The following is a 24477-nucleotide window of genomic DNA, read 5'->3' as shown; positions in this document are numbered from 1 at the left end:
GTCTAGTTCCAGCTCTAAGTCCGTACCCCAAATTTTAGTTAGCACTCGAAGGGAAGTTGGTGCTAGATAGGTTGGGTCCTTTTGAGACCCGCCATTTGGCCAATCGCTTTTCTGAGGCTGTCATGATCTAAGCCCCTAGTTCGGCCATTACAACGTGGCTTTCGCACCAACGCTGCTCAAATTGACTCTAGCCTGCTGATAGTCACTTTAGTTGCTCTATGTTTACGAGATTTGGTCGGCAGAGCATTTCATTGAACGTGACAGTTAAGCGCGGTTCGTCAGCCTCCTCGTCAGAGATGAGTCACATGCGTTCATGCAGGAGCCTGTCGTAGTGCTCGTTAAGATGTTCTTGCTCTTCCCATGATAGAGGAAAGGTCAAGTAATCTCCAAGCTGCTCCTTGGGGATTGTGCCCATGTCCGCAAGGACGTAGACACGTGCAACCACTTTGAGCTTAGCATCCAACTCAGTTAAGCATTCTGTGACACTTCTATGTTCAACGAGGGCTTGCTCGGTTGCTATCTCATGCAAAGTTCCAAGAGTTTCCTTAGGCTTTAGCATGGCTAGGGGCTCAGGCCTAGATGAGCAAGATTGGTCAACGCTAGGATTTCTTATGCTCTTGGGGTTCTCACGTTTCTCCTGAGGTTTTGCTGCTATTTTGTCATGGTTCTTCTTGGATGTGACTGGTATAGATTTGTCACCCTGTTGTTATGACGTTGTATCCACTCTTGATTGGTCAATGCGAGTTCTATTGTCAGTGGATAGAGTGTTGCAAGCAACTGTTGATGGCAACGGTTGCTTTGGTTTCTCAGAGCACACGGGTGCGTCTGAGGGTTCACCGCTATTAGGAGAGGCCTCAATGGGTTCACTGGTGGATGGACTCGATGCTTTATTCCCCAGTTGTCCATCGCTCTTGGTCTCAATGCTCTTGGGGTCCACAACCACTTGTGATTGTTGTTGTCTTCGTTGTTTTCTCCTCTTTTTCTTGGTCAATGAAGGTGCATCGCTCAATGACTCAGAACCTTGAACTAGATCAATCGTTGATGTGCTTCGTTGGGCCTCAGTATTCTCTTCCTCTAGTGTGTCCTTACGGGACATGGCCGTGGCCTGTTGAATAGCCTTGCTAGGTTGTGAGAGCACAATTACCTCCCTTTTCAAAGAGTCTAGCTCTTCAGCCAACTCCCTTGAGTTTAACTCCTCCAGCCTAGGCTTTAGGCACTCTGAAAGTGCTGGAGTTTTCGAGGAGGTTGGTTGCAACACCTCTTCCATAGGTAAACTACTAAGGACACCGTCCACAAGGGGTCTTCTCACGGCTAAGGGCTGTGACTGCTGTGATTCCTGATTGGAAGTAGGAGCAGCTAGTTTAGTGGGCTGGCTACCCTTGGTGGGTTGCGGTGTCAAGTCCTTAGGGGAATTAGAAGTGGTCGTTGCTCTTAGAGCATTCCCTTTTGTAGGCCGAGTATCAGTTGAGCTAGCCACCTTAGGTTGCATAGGCATATCCTTGGGCTGAGAGCCACAGATGGTGTCGTGTCCTGCCTTTTGGACATTTGGAAGCTTTGATGTAGGTCGATATTGGGATTGAATAGCCGCACCTAACGAGTGTTGTGCTTCCTATGTCCGTGTAGGGGAAGAGGGTGTAGGAGACTTCGGACTCCTAAGTGGCTTTGATACTGGCTTGGAGATTTGCTCGTGGCTATTAGATGATTGTGCTATTTGCTTTGTTGAGCGCTCAACCTTGCCCTAAGCAATGTTGTGCCTATGATGCTTGCTATCCTCTTGAGGAATCAAAGGCTCCTTGGGCATCAACGGCTTCTGCATATCCTCAACGATTACATCTGGCATCTGCTTGTCGAGCACGGTAGGCCGAGGATCTACCCTCCGATTGGTCCCGTTTGGTTTCTTGATTTCGACCATGAGGGGCTTGGTCACTCCACTGTTGTTGACTCGAGACTTGGTTTTTCGCTTAGATCTCCTCCTACGCTTCCTTGCTCTTGATACAAACTGGCCTTCAGTCAACCATGGAGGTTTAGCAAGGGGTTTTGGCACCCAAATCCATCGGTTTCCTGCATAATACCCTTGAGCCCGAAGCCACTCCTTGGATATCCATCGTGGAGTTGTGCTAGCTCTCCATCGATGCTTGCGTCTATAAGGCTTGGGCTTCTTTTGGGGTCTTCTACGATATTTGTAAGTCCAAAGCCTATCCTTGGCATTGTCTCTTGACCTTCTTGGTTCAGGCATGGCCTCACTCATTGGCTCTCGTTGTTCAACCTATGCTTGTATTAACTCTTCCAACAAGTCCTTGTTCTCGTTAATGGGCTTGACTGTTACGTCAGCACCTTCCTTGCCTTTCCCTCGAGGTTTGCTGAGGTCACCCTTGCTAAAGGTCGTGACTATCCTCACACCTGGTAATGTCAAGTGTATCCTCTGAGCTACGTAGTCTGCCTCACACTTGGTAGCCTTTTTGAAGGGCCTTCCTAGGAGGATTTCCTTTCCACCATTATCGCTATTGGGAGGGACATAGAACAGGAGTGGAAAGCTCTCTGTTTCAATTGTTACAAGGATTATGCACCTCCATAGAAGTGCTTGTGGGTGGTCCCTGTAAGGATTAAGAGTTGCAACAGTCGGTGTGAGCTCTGGTTGGCCTAGTAGGGTCCATGATTCATAGGCCAAGATATTAAAATCTGCTCCTTCATCAATTAGAGCATCAATAGTATGCTCTCTTTTTACGGTGAGTTTGACCCTAAGATAAGCCGGTGGTACTATGTCCTCATCTTCCGGGTCTTGGCTCGTAAATTTAAGCCTTCTGATAGATGCCCTTGAGTTCTCGACTGCACAACTAGATGTGGATTCTCCACTGCTGTCTTGGATTGTCAGTGCAGTGCTATTTAAGGTACATCTCTCGTCAAGAGTGTCGTGTCTAGTCATCTTGGCATTTGTAGCTTGCTGATGTTGCATTTCGCTCTAACTAGACATGGTATGAACACAATGCCTTTGTGTTCTCGTGGTGTGGCCTTTTTGCCCTTGATGGCTAGATTGGCCCATTGATGTTCTAGGGTCTCTGTTTCTCCCTGTTCGGGTATGGGCTTTTGGTTACTCTATTGCAAGTGAGGCTCCATGCTCGTGTAGAGCCATTGCTACACTAGGGTCCAATTTGAAGGACCTGTCACAGCACGCGTTTTCTCTCCAACCTACCCGGGGGAGGTGCGGAGGGGGCAGAGCCCCCTCTGCGGGGGTCCGGGGGGGCAGTCCCCCCGGTCCGTAGGGCCATTACGATAAAAGCCATGCACAATTTGGAGGACCGTTTATAGCCAAATTTGAACCACTTACTCTCAGTTTTAGCATGGTAATGGATCTGTGATATGGTTTCGGTTCTATATGGTTTCTCGGGTAATTTCACTATCTTCAGGTTAAAATTTGAGAAAATCTAAATTCGGCCTAACAGGTCCGAATTGCAGGGTCCGAGTGGGTCACTCAAACAGGCCGAGGTGCATGAACCGAGGGCTAAATTCGGACAATTCGGATGAATTCAGATGAGGTCACTCGGTGGGCCGAGGCACTTGGGCCGAGGGCCGAATGTGGGACGTGGCCGAGGGCCGAATTTGAGTCTCGGACGGGTTTTTCCTCAGACGGTCTGAGGCCGACTAGGGTTTGGCCGAGTGGGCCGGGTGGTCTGAGGGCCGAGTCTGGGCCTCAGACTAGAGTCGATGTGACTCGGACGCGCCGAACGCCGTACGTGTTTTTTCGCCGATGCTCGCAAAATTCGTCATGCAAGGCGCTGGGGGTCTTCCCCCTTGTCAAGCAACTCTAGATTGGTCCTACTATTGTAGGGGGAGGTGTAGAATTACCTGGGCTAGCGAAAGATCTCCTTGATGCCAAGATTGAAGCGGATTTCCTCGCCAAGCTTTCCTCTTCTCTCTTGCTCTCCTGAAACCCTGCAATGCACACTGTGGCCTTTCTTGCCACTTCTGGCCCTTATACCCTCTTCCGGGTATGGTATTGGCACCCCCAATAACTCACTTGCCGACCTTAGGCATCACAAGTAAGTTTTTTACCCCTTTTGCACGATTCTTGCCCTGTTTCTGCCTTGTTTTGCAATAGTAACCCTAATGCTTATTTTCTTTGTTTTTCTTGTTTTCTCCTACTCTAATGCTTCCAAATCACAAAGCAAATACCTACACTACTCCATCTCACAACATAAATCTCAAGAAAAACAACAAACCTACTTGCCAAGGAGATTGAATACCATCTTCAACCCCCTTGCTTCCTACCTATCTCAAGCACCAGTTCGGGGGAAACCCTACTCTAATGCTCGATTCGAAGCGCGCAAGCGCTCAAGGCTTGAGTTCGTTGGTCCTGGCAACGGAACCAAAATCTGGGAGCTTTCACTCAACTGCCAAGACCCACGGACCGCTTATTGATTCAAGCGTTCCAAGCCGAGCACTAATGGCTACCTCTCACATAATCAATGCGCCATCCATACCTACGGGTGTAGTGAGCTTACCTCCATGCCATTTGAGTTACCTCCTCTCCCGCGCACCCTGGTAGCTCCACGATGCAAGTGCAAGCTTCAAGCAAGCTCCATCCTCAAGCTCCACCCTCCAAGCTCCATTGCCGTGAGCAAGACAAGAGAAGAGAAGAGAAGAGAAGAGAAGAGAAGAAGAGAGGAGAAGATGGAGAGCTTCTCCTCCTCGGTCCCTCACCCTCACACACTCACTCTCTCACACTCTCACACTCCCTCTCTCAAGCACAAGCTCAAGCAAGCAAGAAGAAGAAGAAGAAGAAGAAGAGGAGAGCTACTTTTGGCCACACACAAGAATGAGCTTCTCATCCACTTTTCAACTTTATATACAAAACCCTAAATCCCTTTTGGGCGGTCATCCCCTTTTCCCCTTTTTACATGGCGGGCCGTAGCCTAGGCCCTTTTTCTCATTGTCCTTCTATCTTCCTAGCTTCCTTTCCACCGCCCGTCTACATTTACAAATTGCACGGCCGACGCTCCTTGAATTAAACCATGATGCGCTTGCGCTCTTTTACAATAGTTTGACTTGCGCTTTTCCTCCTGCGCCTTTGTCTTCCGTTTCTCTTTGCCCTGGCCTTTGTCTTTATCTTCTGTTTTGGCTTTCCGGATTTTCCACCGCCTGGCACTCTTTTACAAGATCTCAGGGAGCGCCTTTGTATTTTAAAATGCACCTTTCCCCTTTTGCATTTGCCTTAGACTTATAAGGTTTCCCTTGCGCTTCTGGCCTTTTCTCCTCTTCTTTCTTTAGTCGAGCTACCTTTTTTCCGCCTTTTCCCAGCGTCTTTTTTATTTCCTTTTGCTTTCTTCGTGTTGGGGTTAACACTACCCTAGGACTATCATCATCATCATCATCTCAAGTTCTTTATTAGTCACTTGTCTTACCCCTCCATCAAGACCTTTATTTCTTTAAAGCTACTTCATCAACTGTTTCTAGCATTCATTATCTACCTTTGATGTGAGTGCTATGGGACTAGTAGTTACCTCATAGGGGGATAATGTTAATATCATTTTGTGAAGGCTAAAGTCAAAGAAGGTCAAAGAAAAGTGAAAGCATAAGTGCTAGATTTATTTTATGATGGATTATTATTTTTGGAGTGTTTTAGTGATTATTTTTGGGCACATGTATTATTTTCTATACTTCATGGTGATGAACCTAATGACAACACCGAATCTACCAAAAGAGCAGGCCTTATGGTGGCATCTACAATGCCTGTGCCCTTGAAAACCTGTAAGAAACACCCTTCCTCTCAATAAGAAGCCATGCTCATACACACAATAATCTGGCACACAAAAAATATGGCCATCATCTTCATCCTCACTTTCTCCTTCCATGAAAGATAAATCAAGAAAGCACAAGAAAGGAAAGAGAGCAAGAGTTGTGCCAATGCAAGAGAGAAGAGAAGATACGTGCAAGAGGAAGATAAAGAAGAGAGAAAAGGAAGTCGCAACCACCTCTCTCAACCACTTTCCCCCAAAATCACACGACTCTCAACTCCACCTTTTCATATTTCTTGAAGGGTTTGTTTTACATGAGTATTTTCAGACCTTAGAAAGAAGGCCTATGAACATTAAAAAATTATAACCTTTCAACTTTTGCAAAAAACACACACACTCTCGTGCTCATGGCTTTACAATGTGGACTCGCTAAAATTTCCAAGAGCATTTACAAAGAATATTGTCAATGATAACACACATATAAAAGAATTACAAAGCTAGAATGCTTGAATTTTTGACGATGTAGACCACATATTGTGCCTTTTTCTTGCACAAATTTTGGGGTTATCATTCCTTCTCTTCCAATCTTGTGAGTGTCCTCGCGAACACTTTGAAAAGACACATTGCCTTGGAATAAGCACCTCATGTTGATGAAGAAACTACAAACGTTTACTTCACTTCACTTCAAATTGGACCACCTCAATCGGTACCTTCCAAAGACACCATATTCTTCACAATCATCTTTAACTTTTTCTTCACACCAACACTTGCAAAAATCTCCAAATTTCATTTCAAGAAGAGAAAGGAAAAATACCCTAGCAAAAGAACACAAGTATGCCCACAATCTTTGAAAAGAAAGTCATTCAAACCACCAACTTGAAGCACATTGTCAACCGATACATGGGAAAGACCATGGATTAATTTCCCCACAAAAGATTGATCTTGTAGCACACCCTCGCAGAAGATCAAACTTGAAGAGCTTAACCCAATTGAAATTAGTGTGTGTTTGGTACAAAAGGGAAGAAGGGTGATTTTATTTGAGAAAAAACAAACTATCCTAATACTACTTTGATTCTTGTGTGAGGAAGTAAGGCCCTTTGAAGCACATGAAGAAGAACAATTTTCAATAGCATGTGATTAGGCTATAGAAGGATTCGTTAAAAAAAAGAAGGTTTACATGATTATACTTTGTTCATCAAATTTTTTAAATAGGGAGCACCAAATGCCGTTGGATATGATCGTGTGGATAAGCATCAAACTATTGCAGAGCACATGGTGAAAAGATAAGGAAAGGTAGGAAAACTGTGAGTTAGGTGGAAAACGAGACCTTTTGGAGGCAGATATGGTGATGGAGATAGGATGGCATGCTTCATAGAAAAACCCCTCCTTCTTTCATGTGAGTAGATCTGTTATGTGAAGGGGATACTTGAAAGCTCATGATGTGCTATTTCTTGTTTATTCTCATCTCCCCAAACAGACAACCGAGCTTGCAATTATGAGGCCATGCCCTCCTCCTCCTCCTCCTTCATCTTCTTCTTTTATGACTTTAGTAACACCATAATTTTCTTTTTCTTCTTCTATTTTATGGTTAGCTTCTGAATCAACAGCAAGTTCATTATCCACGTCGCCCTGTCGGCCATTGCTGTGCGTAATGTCGATGCCATCACCGTTTTCATCTCCGATGTCATAGCATTGGTGCAAGGAATGGCCCTTCTTCTTCTTCTTCTTTTGAGACATTGTAACCCTACTCATTTTCTACCAGAGACCATGAACAAACACATTAATGTGTCACTCACCACCACGGACATAGTAGCACACTAGTGAGACATGCCCATTGAGCTTTAGCAATATAGAAGATAGGCACTTTATTGTGTATCCAGGGCCATTATAATTGCAGTGTGCACACTCATTCTCACCTTCTTTTACTATTCTTTTTATATGCTATTGTTGCATATCCAACTTGCCCTTCTTTTACCTTCTCTCAACACTATTCAACTATAGCATGCATACGATGATTGTCTTCTCCTCATCTAGATTTTGTGCCAAAATGACTCATCACCAAATGCAGGTATTCTTGAAGCAGAGGAGAAAAGGGCCAACATGGCAAGTTGGGGCGCCTTGATTTGTCATAGAGAATGCATTGCAATGGAAAGAAGGACTGCACCATTGAGAGCAATAGCATCTGGATAGCATTGCAACAAACATGAACCACATCAAATCTATCATTCTTTCTCGTTTGTTTCTTGTAAATCTTGAGAGCATCCATGAGTAGCCCCCTAGCAAGGTCACCACTCACATGGATATCAAATGATCAATATTGTATTATTTTGTGAGAGCTAGGCTTACCCATGTGCACATTGTATCTATCTCCTAGATTATAAATTTGTCGCACTTTATTGCATCTACAATTATTGTATGGGATACACACATGTATTTGCCATTGTATTAGTATAGGGTAGGAACATGTAATGATGATTTATTGGCCTAGATCCCACAAAGTGGATAGGATGCCCAAAAAAGGGTGTAAATCCTAATTCATCATGAGGCAAACCCTAAAATCCAAAGTGGGGCACCAGCCCTAAAAGGAAAAAAGGGCTAAAATGGGGCGCCATCCTAGAAAGGTGACTTAGCCTAACCCTAAAATTTATCTAAATAAGGGTGGGAGGCATTAGTTGTATTTACCCTTTTGGTGCATCCATAATGTGGGAGCTCTATTAGTGTAACTATTGAAGCTTTCGAACATCTTTTTCTATTCTATCAACTTTCCTCCATTGTTGAGAGTGACATAGAGAGAGTGAGTGAGGGGGAGGTGTGTTGAGTAAGGGACTAAGGGGAATTAACTCAATGGCCTTTTAAGAAAGTTTTTCTCTTTCAACACACCTGCTGAAGCTCTTCGTCATCTTCTTTCTCTTATTCTTATTCTTCTCTACTAGCTTTTCAACTCATTGATGTGCTTTGTAGTAGATGCAAAGGAGTATAAGAAGGTTAGTTAGTGAGTTCACTACACCTCGAAGATAGTCTTGTGTTCTTGCTTTCTTGGGATAGATAGAGGAATGCATGGTTATTTAGAGCAAAGTGTCGGGTGACAAGTTGAGAGATTGTCTTCAAAGTGAGTCACAAATTTTTAAAGAATAGAAGTTTGTCTAATGTCCTAATTGTTGTGCATTTAACCCAACATTTTTATATTATTACACCCACACTCACTTCCACATCTATCTCACTTGCCATAGTTCACACACACCCTAATCATCCCCGCATACATACACTTGCACCCATATACAAACCCTACTCACACATGTACCACTGCCTCTCATTACATCTTTTTTCATCTATAAACCTTGTTTTGTCTACCTTTGCACACAACTTTCATTGTATCTAATTGTATCTAGGAGTGTTGTCCTTGCATTGGGTAATGCTTGTCTTCTTGGTGATTGTGATACATGTGGCATTGATTGCACAAATGCAGCTTGATTTTGGAAAGAAAGAATGCTTGATTTTTCCCAATTCACTCTTTCTTGTATGGAATCAAAATGTCTCACATACCTTGGAGTCTTGTTTGTTTTGAAACTCATGTGTTGTAAGAAATATCATAGTGCTTTAAGACCTAAATGAGAAACTTTTCCAACTTAATCAAGTAAACCACAAAAACTTTATCACATCACAAGGACCTAGCACATATAACACCTAGGCTACATACACTAGACTAACATCACCTAAGGCCATTGGAAGAGATAAAATTGAGCAACCAAGGAGGAATTGACAAGCCTTGAAGAATTGATGAAGAAGACGCTCACACATAAGACAAGACCACAGAAGAACTTGACATTGCAAGAAGAGTTAAAGAGTTTTAATCTAGCTATTGAGATCCTAAAGCTCCACTGATGTGTTCAATAACAGACTAGACTTTGCACATTTCCATCCAACTATCCATTGATCAGATGATAGAGCTAGCAACATAAGAGCTCAAGCCACAGCTAGTGGATCGGATGGAGATATATACATTCATAAAGGCTAACTTTCAATGCATTGACTATGGGATCACTCATATGTATTGTGATTTTTTGATATGCAAGGCAGCCAATAGTACCCTAGCTAGGTCTACTCAATCTAAACTCGGAAAGGTCAAAGCTACAAACATTGGCCTAGACAATGAAGAGCTAATACCTCTAACATATCTTAGGGTCAAGTTGATTGCCAAATGAGAGATTATCATTGACATTATCATTAATGAAGGTTTAGATTATAACATCTTGACTTATGATGTATGAATTGAGATTGGTCATCATGATCTTGTTGTTTTACAAATGTAGCTATTATACCACATGGAGCATCACCATGTTTTCTCCTAGAAAAATGAAAAAGTTTATTGATCATAGAGACTAAAAGCATTCCCATCATGTTCTATGTACTTCTAAATTGAGATGACATGGGCAAGGAAGTCTTTCTTAGAAGACCTTTCAAGAATGCAGCCCCATGTGAAGTAGATTATGTAGCACACCAAATAGACTTGAGCTTGCCAAGCATCAAGTTGATCACTACTTTCAATAAAGGTAGCCTTGTCTCTCCTTTCAAGGGAAAGGCAAGACACCTATCTTTGAGTCAAACAAAAAACCACGTCAATACAACTGAAGAGTTTTGAAAAGAACTACTCAAGACACATGAGGATAAGAGCGAATTACTCAATTTGGATCCTCCTAAATCAAGAGAGAATACTAAGATTGCTAGGAACAATACACATGGTCTTAGGAAAAGAAATTCATTTGGAAGAAAGAGGAGATCTATGACATGTAGTCGGAAGTATCAACAAAGAGTTAGCACCAAGCCACGATGGTTCCAAAGTGTTTCTCCCATGTTCAAGGGTTTTATATGGGGAATTGTTGGATTTGGTTGCCAAAACCACCCGCAAAACCACCTCCATTGACCAAATCCAAAATCCCATCTAGATCTAAGGGAAAGATAAAGAGACCCATATAGTGACATAGATCAAGGACCAATTCACTTGAGGAGACAAAATTAGACAAGTTTGTGACTAAAAAATTAGTTCTTGTGACATGGACATCCACAATTCCAGGACACCAACCTCTTGAGGTAGTTTATAATCCACATGAGGAACTTGTGGTGTTTGAGAAGTCATCAATCTAAGAGGAGAAAACAAAGCAGCCACATCCATGTGACGTTGCTCAAGCTAAACAAGAAAGTATGAAGATGGAGCCCTTCGGTGTTGGCAAGCCACAACCCCAAGACATTACTAGTCCATTCTCCCAGCTAAAGTCTCCCCAACCAAAAGGACATTTGTCACTTAAGCCAAAATAGAAAATCTCACAACAACAATATCCTAGTGTAGTTGCTCCATTATAGAAAAAGTATCCATAAGGGAAAACTCATAAAACCTCTAAATATTGACGACCTCCCTTTGAGAGTGTTGTCAACAACCAATCTAGAAATTCCATGATTGAGACTATTTTCAATCAATCTAAGGATTCAAGTGCGCAGACATATCTGATTGTTAGGTTTTACCACTCCATTAAATCTAAGGTTACTACTTTCAATTTTAATGTGGAATTCTTATCATCACAACCTTCGATTGTGACTAAGGTTATCAATTCATTTGAGGAGCAAGCCACTAGTGATTTTACCTTACAACAATACAAACTCTTCCCCAAAGAGCACAATGAATTTGTTGATTCACAAGTCATGTACTTCTTAACATGTACCTCCTACAAACTTGAAGCCTAAGTAATCTCTCCAAGAGAAGCTAGGTAAGTCGATGCTCTAGGAAGATCAAGTGGAGGTTGAACATCAAAAGGAATTGGAGGATGTAATGTTATCACTTGCTCATGTATATGTTCATACCAAAATTGTAATTCACATTACTGAGCATGAAAAGCTCTTAGAAAGGCGTTTGACATGGTTAGAGCAAGCAAAAATCTGTTGGTATTATCTAGGAGTTGTAGGAGAATATGTAAAGAAAATGACCAAGGCTAAGTAGGAGAAGCATCACTTGATTCTTGTATTCCACACTTGATATTGTGAGACAAATAGAGAGGAAGTTGTGAATTGGCTAGGAAAGCAGAAGGACTAAGTGAGTTAAAAAAACAAGAGCTTACTAGTTGGGGCCTAGCTGCAAGGTATGGTAGTTGCTTAATGACTATTGCTAAGCAAAGAAAGGCTCTTTGAACTTCCATGCATGACCCAACATATGTATCAACTACATTCCTGAGAGTGCTCATGAGACTGTTCAGGGTATGAACGTTTCTACTTGCCAAACAAGATCCCTTATGTGACGAAGTCCTTTCGGAGAGCTACATGTTGGGAGTTGATTGTGAGACAAAGCAAAATGTAACTTTTCTTATATATCAACCACTAAGTGGCATGGCTTCTCATTTTTCAAAGAAATATAATTCATCTCAAATAGAATGGATACTCCAAGTATATGCCATATTCACCACCTATGCCAAGATGTTCGTAATGAATGGTTTTAGCCTTGCCAATGATCACTCGATTTAAGTTGCTTCCAAATGGCATTCTAATTGGGAAGAGAGTAAGCACCCATGCCACAAAATCCTCTTAGTTCAAGATGAATATGCTAAGACCCTCCCTCTGAAACAAGTGTACTTATATAAATTTATTCCCTCTTATACTTATGTGAGAAAAATTGAAGATCAATCAGTACTACGTAATGAGCTTGAGAAGAATTGCAGTTCCTCAAATCCATTCTTACAAAAGTGTTTTCTCATCGACTTGAGATTTCTCACAATGGAAATCGTCTTATGAAAAGGGCTATGTAACAATGTATAGTCAATATAATTCAATTTGCTCCAGCAGCATATAGTGCCCTCTTGCTTCAACCGCGAAGGGCGTCTCAACCTGAGACAATGCACTCCTGCAATTTTCGGCTGTGCTACCTGCAGAGATCTGCTCTCAAAACAGAAAATGAAAGCAACACTGCTCCTCTTACCAGACCACCGCGAGCTTGGCTTGCTTTCTTGAGCTCCTTACCACGAACAAGGCTCTAATACCATGTCAAGATTGTGGGAGAGAAGGAAGGAGTCTCACTTGTAGCTTTCTTGCTTGCACAATGGGGGAATACACACAAGGGTGGAGGCTGAAAACAGTTTTCCTCTTCTTAGTTGTGTAAGCCAAAAAGAACTCTCATACAAAGAAATAGAAGAACCCTATATATGGGTCTCAAACCAAACTCAACTAACTAAGGTGGCATACTAACTGAGCCACAAACTAGAGTAGATAAGGATAGCTATCATGTAGCTATTATTCATGGGCGGTGTACCAACCGCGTCTGCAACTGACAAGTCGGTGACATAAATACACAACGGTCACCCTGGCATATCACGAGTGGAGCTCGATATCTCAATATAGGTTTCCCAGAGCCCACCCCGTAAAGGAAGGTACCGGCCATCCCCACGAGGATCGAACTGCAAGCTCGGGGTCCTAATTTGAAAAAAACTGAGGTCTTCATACATCAACTAGCTCCATCAGAGGTGTCCCGAAAGGGCTTATCATTAGACTGGAGTGATTCTAGTTACCCTTGGTTCATGGAGTGCAACGCCTTTTCCTAGTAATAACTGGTTAGGATTCAGGGAACCTTAATGGAGTTCTGGCACAACTGCCACACCTTTCCCCTAAGATAATTTCTTATCAAGGTTTTATGACCTAATCCTAGGTAAGTCAATGCTTGGCTCTACCTCTAATTAACATTTTGTTCAATCTCCTAAGAGAAGCTCCCAGCTTACTGAGACCACCCATTTGTAGGACAGATCCGTCATGGATCTCGCCCACCCGCTTCCCACAAATGGTTTTCTTTAGTTTTCTAATTACCTATCACATTAAGTTATGGCATATAAAAGCAGCTTCGTTAATTAACCCATTATCACAGGTTCCTTCACATAATTTTACGGCACAACACAAAGATAGAGAAAACAGTCTTTTGGCAAAACATATTTATTTATTATTTTGCAAAGTTGTTTACTATGATTTTTGCTTGCTACTGCCTACGCAGAAAATAAACCTCCGTTCATCGAAAAATCCATTCTGTCTATGCAAAAGAAAAGAAACCCTCCAAGATTTCCGTCCCTTCACTAGTACACCGGGGACTCTGGGATCCCATCTTGATTTGTGTGAGGGGGGTCAGGTAGTTCCTAGGAGCGATAGAGAGATTTACGGCTAGAGCCCCCTTGGAACTTCCACCTCTTCCTATGCCTAATGGATTCCTCACGAGCGACCTCTCGCCATCGGGGCCGGTCCAAAGCTCCTCGCGGTGGTACAAAATAATCCCCCTTGGAGAAAAGCAGGGTTCCACGTCTACTAGCTGTGAGGGAGACATAGGGTGATCTTTCCTCTTATTATCCTAATTATATATTTACAATCATATCTAACTGTTGCAAGCACAATGAATCTTTCCTGTGCAACCATCAATGCATGCATAAATGAAAAAGAAACAACATCAAGTGTTTTTAGCATAGGAAGTAGCCCCACCCAAAAAATCTAGGGTTTCTCTTTTAAGGTCCCACCTTATTCTTAGGGTTTGGCTTCCTACTTGCAACTCTTTTTCAGGATCCGCAAGTTATTTGTAAAATTTTAAGTCTATTTTATCCTTATGAAAAATTTGGTATTTTCTGCCCTAAAAGATAATATGAGAATTTATACCTATGGCAGGCAATTCATGCGCTGCCCTGCCCTAACTCGGGCTTAGCATGATTTCAAATGCTTTTCCAAGTCTGTTTAGATTTTAGAATTTTTATTGAAAAATTCTTATCAATGTCCAACAAGTCCTAGAGACTTCGGATATTTATTTAATTTCCTAATACTGATAGTTTCAGGATTGTCGAGTATTTCATAGTTGTTTTTGCTTCAATATTCTTGATATTTTAGGTTAGGTTTTCTCGCTAATTCATACGTGAGTCAACTTATGATATTGATGCTCTCGCTAGTATAATCATTAATATTAACACTACATGTATTTTCAGTAAGAAAATAATGTTTATTTTATTATACTCATATTCTATGGTTTAACTAATGATGTCCGACCATTTGTCAAACTTTTAATATTATTTAGAAAGATCAATTTTCATTTAGCTATGCCCTAAGTGCAATGTTGATTTTTTTTGAAAACTTTATTCTAGGCAATGCAAAAATCATAAGTGCAAATTTTCTTTCATATTTCGGCCATCGAATTATATTTCCACGCGCCTAATTTATGCACGTCTAGTATATATTTTCCATTGTAATTTTTTGTTGATTATATGCATTGAGTATTTCATGATATTATCTAAATTATTTTCTATAAATTATTATAAAATTTGTATGCATCTGTTTATCATTAGGAAAATAAAATAGAGATAGTCACTTTAGGAAAAAATGATAAAATATTCCCTTCTCTATTAATATCTATAATTTCTCTATTATTTTGATCACATGCGTCATTAATGAAATAACAATAAATATCATGAAAAAAACCATAATTAAGATATTTCCTTAATGACATGCATATAATCCTTCTCCAAGTGAAAGAGTCTTTTCACTGAATAGTTAATTATTATATTACTTAGGTTATTTTTCTAAGTGACAGTTCATATGCATTTTCATTAGAATACGTTTATAATCATTTAAATACAAATATAGTGATAAGCTTATAAAACATTAATTTTTTCCAAACCAATGAGATGTTACCTCTCTCAAGTTTGATGTAACGGGGGTTTTGCCAATTCCTACTCTGTCATTTTCTCCATCGGCCGTGTTCCTTGCTTCTCTTGCTTCAAATGGACTTTTTGAATTTCTGCGACCTCGTGGAGCCATTGGATACCGGGTGAAATTGACATGGTAGTTCAAAGAGAGTTGGTGGTCGTCCAAAAAAATTTCTCTAGCATTTCACTTAATGATATGGTTGTATGGGGCTAAGGCGTAACAAGGGGTAGAGAAAATGAAAATGAGATAGAAATTTAGCAAGAGGGGATCAAAATGGCCTTTGTCCCTAAGGTTTGAGAAGGCCTATCTCTCTCCCACACTCTCTTACTCTCCAATTTCCACAATATGATGGCCTATGAATCGCTCTTTCTCTCTCTCTCTCTCAGTTGACATGAAGGGGGGGTATTTTTCTCTTTCAAGCTTCAAAGCTTCAATGGATAAGAGAAGTAGAGAAATTTTGCTAGCAACAGGAGGTCTTCATTCTTGCCTTTTTTGTGAAGGAGAGGGGGTGTATTTATAGGCATGAGGGGGAGCATATGCAGTCAACTCATTCTTTTGGCTACTTGTCAAGAGCCAATTGAGAATTATTAAAAATGCATTTTGATTGCCTACCTGTTGGATGGTGGCATGGGGATGATTCTTTTATGCTTTCTCTCCCTCCAAGCCTAAAAAGTATCATGAATTTTGGCCTATTTTTTCAAGAACATATTTTTTTCTTCAAAACGACTTCATTTGGTGGTTTTTGGCCAAGTTACCTCATGACTTATCTAGTTTCTAAAGTCATGTCATACTCTTTGATACTTAACTTACTCAATATCATTCTCCTTCTTGTGCGTTCTTCGTCTATACCTATTAAGGCTTTTGCGATTTGTCTTGTAGTTACGAAATCAATGCGATCTTTGACGCATTAAATGGAATCGAAAATGCTAAATCAAATATAATGCAGGAAAAATTATGATCAAGCCATCGTAATATTATTTACGAGGCGTCTTTGCTTTTTGTTGGTTGGGAACATCGAGGCGTCTTCTCCTGTCGGATTGCGAAATTGATTTAATGCAAGACTCGATATTAAGAAAATTACGTGTGGTCACTTATATAATAGATTGATGAGTAATTTTTAAAATGCATGAAGTCGGAATTCATTTCTTGATATAAGTACTAGTGGGAACATTACATCCTCTCTTTATTAGGGAAATTGTTTTTCTAGAGTTTTCTCTTGTATCTAGGTGGCATCCTCCTCATGATAGTCTTTCCACTAGATAAGATACTCTCTAATGGTTCTGTTTCTCAGAGGTTTCTCTTTTACTTCTAGAATCTTATCAGGCTAGAGTTAAAGGGCTCCTTGACTAGGCATTACAATTTTTTGGTCATCAAGAATATGACCTTGATTTGCCACATAAGCTTTTAGAAGACTAATGTGAAATACACTGTGGGCTTTCACATAATCACGAAGTTGCAGTTTGTAGGCATTAGATCCTAGGCATTTGAGAACCTTTGTATGGTCCACAATACCTTTGACTCAAATTTTTGAACTTTCCTAATGACAAAGAACTCTTCTTTGGGCATATTCGGATGAAAACCATGTCTCCCTCTTGGAAAATACGCTCTTGCCCTCCTAGATCAACATAAGCTTTCTGGTGGTCTTTGGCAGCTTGGATGTCTTGCTTGATAGTTTTGACCTGATCATCCATGTCTTCTAGCATTTTCTTGGAAGCCTCAACCTTTAGGGTTGGATCAGAGAAATTCAATGGTGTCAAACAATCTTGCCCATACAATGTTTGAAATGGAGTCATTTGAATACTCTGGTGATATGACATATTGTAGGAAAATTCTACTAAGGGCAAATACTGTATCCACCTTGTCAGTTCTCTAAAACAATAAGCTCTTAGTATATCTTTAATGACCTAATTAACCTACTCTATTTGACCATCAATTTAGAGATGGTAAGCTATGCTAAAGTAAAGTTGGGTTCCAATTACTTCAAATAGGCTTCTCCAGAAATGTGACATAAACAGAGAGGCACGATCACTAAAGATCTGTTTAGGCAAGTGCCCAAGGAAGCTTTAAAAAAATTACCTAGCAACATCAAGTCCAATATCAAGATATTCAAGACATAGTATCTATTGATACTCAATAAGTGCTTCTTGGCACTTTGGTTTTGTTAGCTTACTCAAGAGTAAATCATCTTATGATTTCATTTCACCTTCTTCAAAGATTACTCTTAGTTTGTAATGATTTGAAATTTTTATTGATCCAAATCCTTGTACGTCTCAATCTAACTTAAAGATATTGAGCACTCTCTTCTTGATGAAGAGAACAAACAGAAGAACAAGAATGCAAAAGATGGTATTCCATCATCTAGGGAAAATCTCTTATACACCAAAGGAGCTGCTGGACCCATCAAATAGTCGTGTAATATCTGAAGCTTTGTAGTTGGTCTTGATTGGGATAAGATGAGTGACCTTTGTCAGCATATCCACAATCACCATGATTGAATTATACCCTCCTTGAACAGAACGTAAGCCAACTACAAAATCCATACTGATGAACTCCCATTTAATCTGTAGAATGTCAAGTGGCTAGAGCTTGCCTGGCATCTTGACACGCTTAGCTTTCATCCGCTGGCAACTTAGGAATTCAGTAACATATATGAGTACATCATGCTTCAGTCTTTCCCAATAGTAACTTTTCCTATCTGTATTAAGAGTCTTTGCATAGCTAGGGTGTCCTAGGAGCGGGGAGTCATGGGCTTCCCATTATATCTTCTTTTTCAACACTTGACTCAGAGGAATGCAAAGCCTTGCCCTGAAATAGACAAGTCCATCATCCACAGTGAAATTTTGGTATTTGACTCTGAGCTTAGGATCAGTGTCCTTAAGTAGGATTTCTCTAAGCATTAGTTGATACTTAGGATCCTTGTTTGCCTCTTCTTTGGCTAGCTCAATGACTGGATTGCTTAGGCATCGATATCATGGTAGCTAAAATATCTCCTTTCGACGACTCTTCCATGATAAGTGCATTTAGAAAAGCTTTACAACTTAATGCATCAGCAATCACATTCTCTTTTCCAGGTCTGAACTTGATTTCAAAATCAAATTCTTGCAAGACTTCAATCGACCGACATTGCCTCATGTTGAGGTCAAGTTGAGTAAAGATCCATTTGAGATTTTTGTGGTTAGTGACCAAAGTAAACTTGCTTCCAAGGAGATATTGTCGCCACAATTTGAGAGCATGGATCACAACTAACAGCTCGAGATCATGGGTGGCATAATTCCTCTCATGGATTTTCAACTTCCTTTTGAGGAATAGGCTATTGGATGACCTTGCTGCATAAGCACATAACCTAGTGCAAGAGAGCTTGCATATGACCTCAAACTCTTGACTTAGGTCAAGTAGCTTTAAAATGGGTGTTGTTACCAAAATTTTCTTGAGTTGCTCAAAATTGGCTTGCTCAATGGGTGTCCACACAATAACAATTTTCTTTTTTAGCAAATTAGTGAGAGGTGTAGCTATTACGGCGTAATTTTTGATGAAAATTCTATACTATCCAGTCAGCCCTAAAAAACTTATCACTTCCTTAACTATCATTGGAGGTTGCCACTTGTGAACATCTCTAACTTTGACTGGGTCTACAGATATTCCTTCATTAGATACTATGATTCTGAGATATTCCATCTTTCTTTTGAAAAAGTCACACCTCTTTTTCTTTGCATAGAGCTTGTGCATCCTCATTGTGTCTAGCACAATGTGGAATTGCAGCTCATGGTCTTTGTCTCTCTTGGTGTATGTTAGGATGCCATCAAAGAATACTAGGACAAACTCATCAAGACAAGGTAAAAAAATGTCATGAATTAATCTGTTAATTGTAGCAAGGGCATTAGTTAGACCGAAAGACATGACAAGAATTCAAAATGATCATAATTGGTATTGAAGAAAATTTCGGGGATATCTTCTTTGTTGATCCTTATTTGGTAATAACCAGATTGGTGATCAATCTTGGAAAAGATTTTTGCCCCTTGCAGCCTATCAAGTAGTTCATCTATTCTTGGGATTGAATACTTATTCTTTATTGTTACTTGGTTTAGTCCTCGATAATCAATGCAAAGGCAGAGAGTTCCATCCTTTTTCTTTTGAAACAATATTGGGGCTCCCCATGGCGAATTATTATCTAATAACTACTTGAGTTGCTCTTTCAGCTCAATTGCTTCAGGGATAGATATTTTATATGGACTCTTAGCGATTGGAGCGGATTTTGGTTCAAATTTGATCTCGTGATCGACTTCTCTTCGAGGTGGTAGTTTAGTAAGCTCTTCTGGAAAGATGTCATCATATTCCTTTAGCCAATATGTCTCTCCCTCGTCTTGATTATTATGCTCAACCTTATTTAATTTTATGAGATACATAGGTAATCCTTTTCTTAACCCTTTTATTACGCGAGATGATTTGGCTAGTTGTGAACCTTAGGTTTTCCTGCCTCATCTTGTGTCATCACTTTTTCTGCCTTTAGGTTTTGAAAAGTCACCTGGCCTTTTCTGCAATGAGTATGTGCGTCATTGGGGATTAGCCAATCCATACCTAATGCCCCTAAATTCATGATCCTAAATCCCATTTTGGAGAGATTGCTTTCCAGGCTAAATGTCACTTTGCAAGTTTGCTGAGTAGACATGATTTCTTTTCCATTGGCAAGCTCCACAAGCAACCTAGATGTAGGTATTGTGTCTATACCTGATTTCTTAGCACACTTTAGTGACATGAACAAGTGTGTGCTTCCATAGTCAATCAAAATTTCAAAGGACTTACCTTGATATTTTGTTGGTGTTTGAATCATCAAAAACTGGAAATTTGGGTCTTTCGTATGGAGGGTGGCATGAACTGATGCCCTCTCCATATCGGATTCCATAGTTGGGTTTTACTCTTCTTCAAGCTCTTTAAGAATTATAGCATACGCTTTTCCTTTTGCAATTGAAGCTTGGTTTTGACCTTTGTACTATCCTTAGCAAGGAATTTGGCCAAGCTTTGGGCATTGTCTTTTAAAGTGGCCGAGCTCATTACAGTGGAAATATCTAGGGACTCCTGAATTACTTTCCATAGGTATGAAGTTTCCGATTGCATTTGTTTTGGCCCTCTTTCCTTGACCAGGCAGACGTTGACCTTGGGCTCGCTTAACATAGCCCCACGAAGTCCCTTTTTTTAAAATTCCAAATCCTATTATTCCTTGGCTTTGACTGAATCTCCTGAACAAGAGGTGCCGCGTGAATCAAAGCATCTTGAAGATCAGTTGAGGGCATAGATTCAAGGCATTTATTTAGAGAAGCATTCAATCTATGACAAAAATTAGACACCCGCTGAGGAATAGTCATGTAAGGTACATATTTATGTAGTGAGATAAACTTTGAGTAATATGCCTCGAAGCTCATTCCAAGTTGTCTTAAGTTAAAGAACTCATTCATTTTTAGTATGCAATAAGCTAGTGGAAAATATCAACCACTCACATCTTCTTTCAGATTTTCCTAGGTTATAGCTGTCTCAGCAAGTCCTTGCTCTTTACACCACTGTTTCCACCACAGGCATGCCTCGTCGGTCAATTTCAACTTGGTGATCATAGCTTGATTAGCAGGGGTAGTTCCCACAGCAGTAAAGTAGTCCTCCATGGTCTCAATCCAAATCTCTACCTTGGCTTCAATGTCTTTGCCCTTGCCATCCAATTCTGGTGCCTTAACCTGCTTAAGGAGATACTTATTCTCCTGAATTTCAGGGATGGATAATAGGTACATTCATGTTAGAAGAAAGTAGGCCAATTGTTGTCTATGTCCAGAAACCTTTACTTTGGAAATGACAGATCTGGAAAACCATGGATACAGTAATCTAGATACCTGTGACGTCCTTGGATTATAATCATGTCAGTTGGGATTACTTTTAGTACCTTGTCATAGACATAACGGTCTAGACGTATCTGCCGACCACTGGTAATCATAAGTGGATTCCTTCTGGACGGACAAAAGATAAATGCCTCAACTACTTTTAAATTTTCCATCCATTCGGCATTTTAGATTAGTTTGTATGTTGAAGAATCCATTGGCCTTGATGTAACAATAACACTCATCCCAAAACCATCTTCTTTCACGATTCACAGGGGATGGATCCTATAGGCAATCGAGTATCCTCATCATTTCTCTTCTCCACTCGTTATCCGTGGAGTTCAACGTAGATGTGTACATTGCTCAAAAAACAAGGAATTGGTTCCATGCTTCATTATTCTGCCAAAGTTTATCCCTTAACAATAAGTGGGCTGATTATTACTTAGAATAGTTGGTCTTAAAAAAAATAGATATTTTTAATTTCAATTATGCTCTGATACCACGTGTCAATGTGCCTGCCTAACAATTCCCTGGCAGCACGTTTTAGTGGTCCATTGGGAAACTATCCTAGACGGCTTCGCCCAGCACTCGTGAGAATGCACGGGGTCTATTGTCTAGGTTTCGCAGAGCCCACCCCATAACTCAAGGTACCGGCTGTCCCCACGAGGATCAACCTGCAAGCTCAGGGTCCTAATTTGACAAGTGAGGTCTCAACATATTAGCTAGCTCCATTGGAGGTGTCCCATAAGAGCTTCTTGTCTGACTGGAGAGACCGTAGTTACCCTTGGTTCATGGAGTGCAACGCTTTTTTCCAGTAATAACTGGTTAGGATTCAAGGAACCTTAATGAAGTTCTGACACAGTTGCCACACCTTTCCCTTAAGATAAATTTTGATCAAGGTTTTATGACCTAATACTAGGTAAGTCAATGCTCGGCTCTACCTAATTTTTCCTAATTAGCATTTTGTTCAATCTCTTAAGAGAAGCTCTAAGCTTACCAAGACCACCCATCCGTAGGAAAGATCCATTAGGGATCTCGCCCACCTGCTTCCCACAAATGGTTTTCTTTAGTTTTCTAATTACCTATCACATTAAGTTATGGCATATAAAAGCAGCTTCGTTAATTAACCCATTATCTCAGATTCCTTCACGTAATTTTATGGCACAACACAAAGATAGAGAAAATAATATTTTGGCAAAACATATTTATTTATTATTTTGCAAAGCTATTTACAATGATTTTCCCCTTCTGCCTACATAGAAGATAAACCTCCATTCAATGGAAAATCCCTTTTGTTTGTACCACTAGGAGAAAAGAAATCCTCCAAGATTTCCATCCCTTCACTAGTACCGAGGACTCGAGGATCCCATCCTGATTCATGTGAGGATCAGAGAGTTCCTAGGAGCGATGGAGAGATGTATAGCCAGTAGAGACCCCCTAGCACTCCCACCTCCTCCTACCTAATGGATTCCTCACTGAGTGACCTCTCACCGTCAGGGCCCAGCCCAAAGCTCCTCGCGGTGGTACAAAACAATCCCCCTTGGAGCAGGTTCCGTGTCTAGCCGTGGGGGAGACATAACACAATCTTTCCTCTTATTATCTTGATTATATATTTACAATTAGATCTAACTATTGCAAGCACAATCAATATTTCCTATGCAATCATCAATGTATGCACAAATAAAAAAGAAACAACAGCAAGTGTTTTTAGCATAAGAAGTAGCCCCACCCAAATCTAGGGTTTCTCTTTTAAGGTCCCACCTTATTCTTAGGGTTTCGCTTCCTACTTGCAACTTTTTTTCGGGATCCACAAGTTATTTCACAAATCTGAAGTCTATTTTATCCTTATGAAAAATTTGGTATTTCGGCCCTAAAAGATAATATGGGCATTTATACTTATGGCAGGAAATTCAAGCATTGCCTTGCTCTAACCCGCACTTAGTAGCATTTCAAATGCTTTTCCAAGTCTATTTAGACTTTAGAATTTGTATTGACAAATTCTTATCAATGCCTAACAAGTCCTAAAGACATCCGATATTTATTTAATTTCCTGATACTGATAGTTTCAAGGTTGTCGAGTATTTCATAGTTGTTTTTGCTTCAACATTCTTGATATTTTAGGTTACGTTTTGTCACTTATTCATACATGGGTTAACTCATGATATTGACACTCTCACTAATATAATCATTAATATTAACATTGCGTATGTTTTCAGGAAGAAAATAATTTTTGTTTTATTTTACTCATATTCTATGGTTTAATTGACAATGTCGAACTTTCAACGTTATGTAGAAATATCAATTTGCTATGTCCTAAGTACAATGCTAATTGTTTTTTTTAAAACTTTATTATTTAGACAATGCAAAAATCATAAGTGTAATTTTTCTTTCATCTTTCACACATCAAATTACATTTTCACGCATCTAATTTATGCATGTCTAGTATATATTTTCCTATGCAATTTTCTATTGATTTAATACATTTATATTTCATGATATTATCTAAATGATTTTTTATAAATTGTTATAAAATTCATATTCATTTGTTTATCATTAGAAAAATAAAATAGAGATAGTCACTTTCAAGAAAAAATTATAAAATATTCACTTTCCTAACAACATCTACCATTTTTATGTTATTTTGATCACATGCATCATTAATGAAATAATAATAAATATCACAAAATAAACTATAATTAATATATTTTCTTAATGATAGGCATACAATCCTTTTCTAAGTAAAAGAGTCTTTTCAGTGAATAGCTAATTATTATATTACTTAGGTTATTTTCCTAAGCGATAGTTTATATGCATTTTCATTAGAATGCATTTATAATAGTTTAAAGCCAAATATAGGGATAACCTTATAAAATATTAAATTTTTCCAAACCAATGAGATGTTACCTCTCTCAAGTTTATTGTAAAATACAGTGTCGAAGGGTTTCGAAAGCAATGTCGCAACTTCAGAAGTCCTTCATAAATTTCAGAATAGAAGATCCATCAAGCAAGTAAGCAAGATGAGAAAATGATGCCAAGTCTTTGTTTAATTTCTGTTAATAACAAAACAAGGTTCAAGATGAAGAAATCAGTTCATCCTCCCCGAATCTAGGAAAGAAAATAGTAAATCCATTAACTCCTTATCTTCCATCGTTGTTCTAGCCTTTGCAACTTTCCCTTGATAAGTT

The sequence above is a fragment of the Lygodium microphyllum genome, chromosome 11 (assembly GCF_053477565.2).
Source record: "Lygodium microphyllum isolate KBCC chromosome 11, Lygodium_microphyllum_v1.1.10, whole genome shotgun sequence".
Lineage (NCBI taxonomy): Eukaryota > Viridiplantae > Streptophyta > Polypodiopsida > Schizaeales > Lygodiaceae > Lygodium > Lygodium microphyllum.
This window is presented reverse-complemented; position numbering follows the sequence as displayed.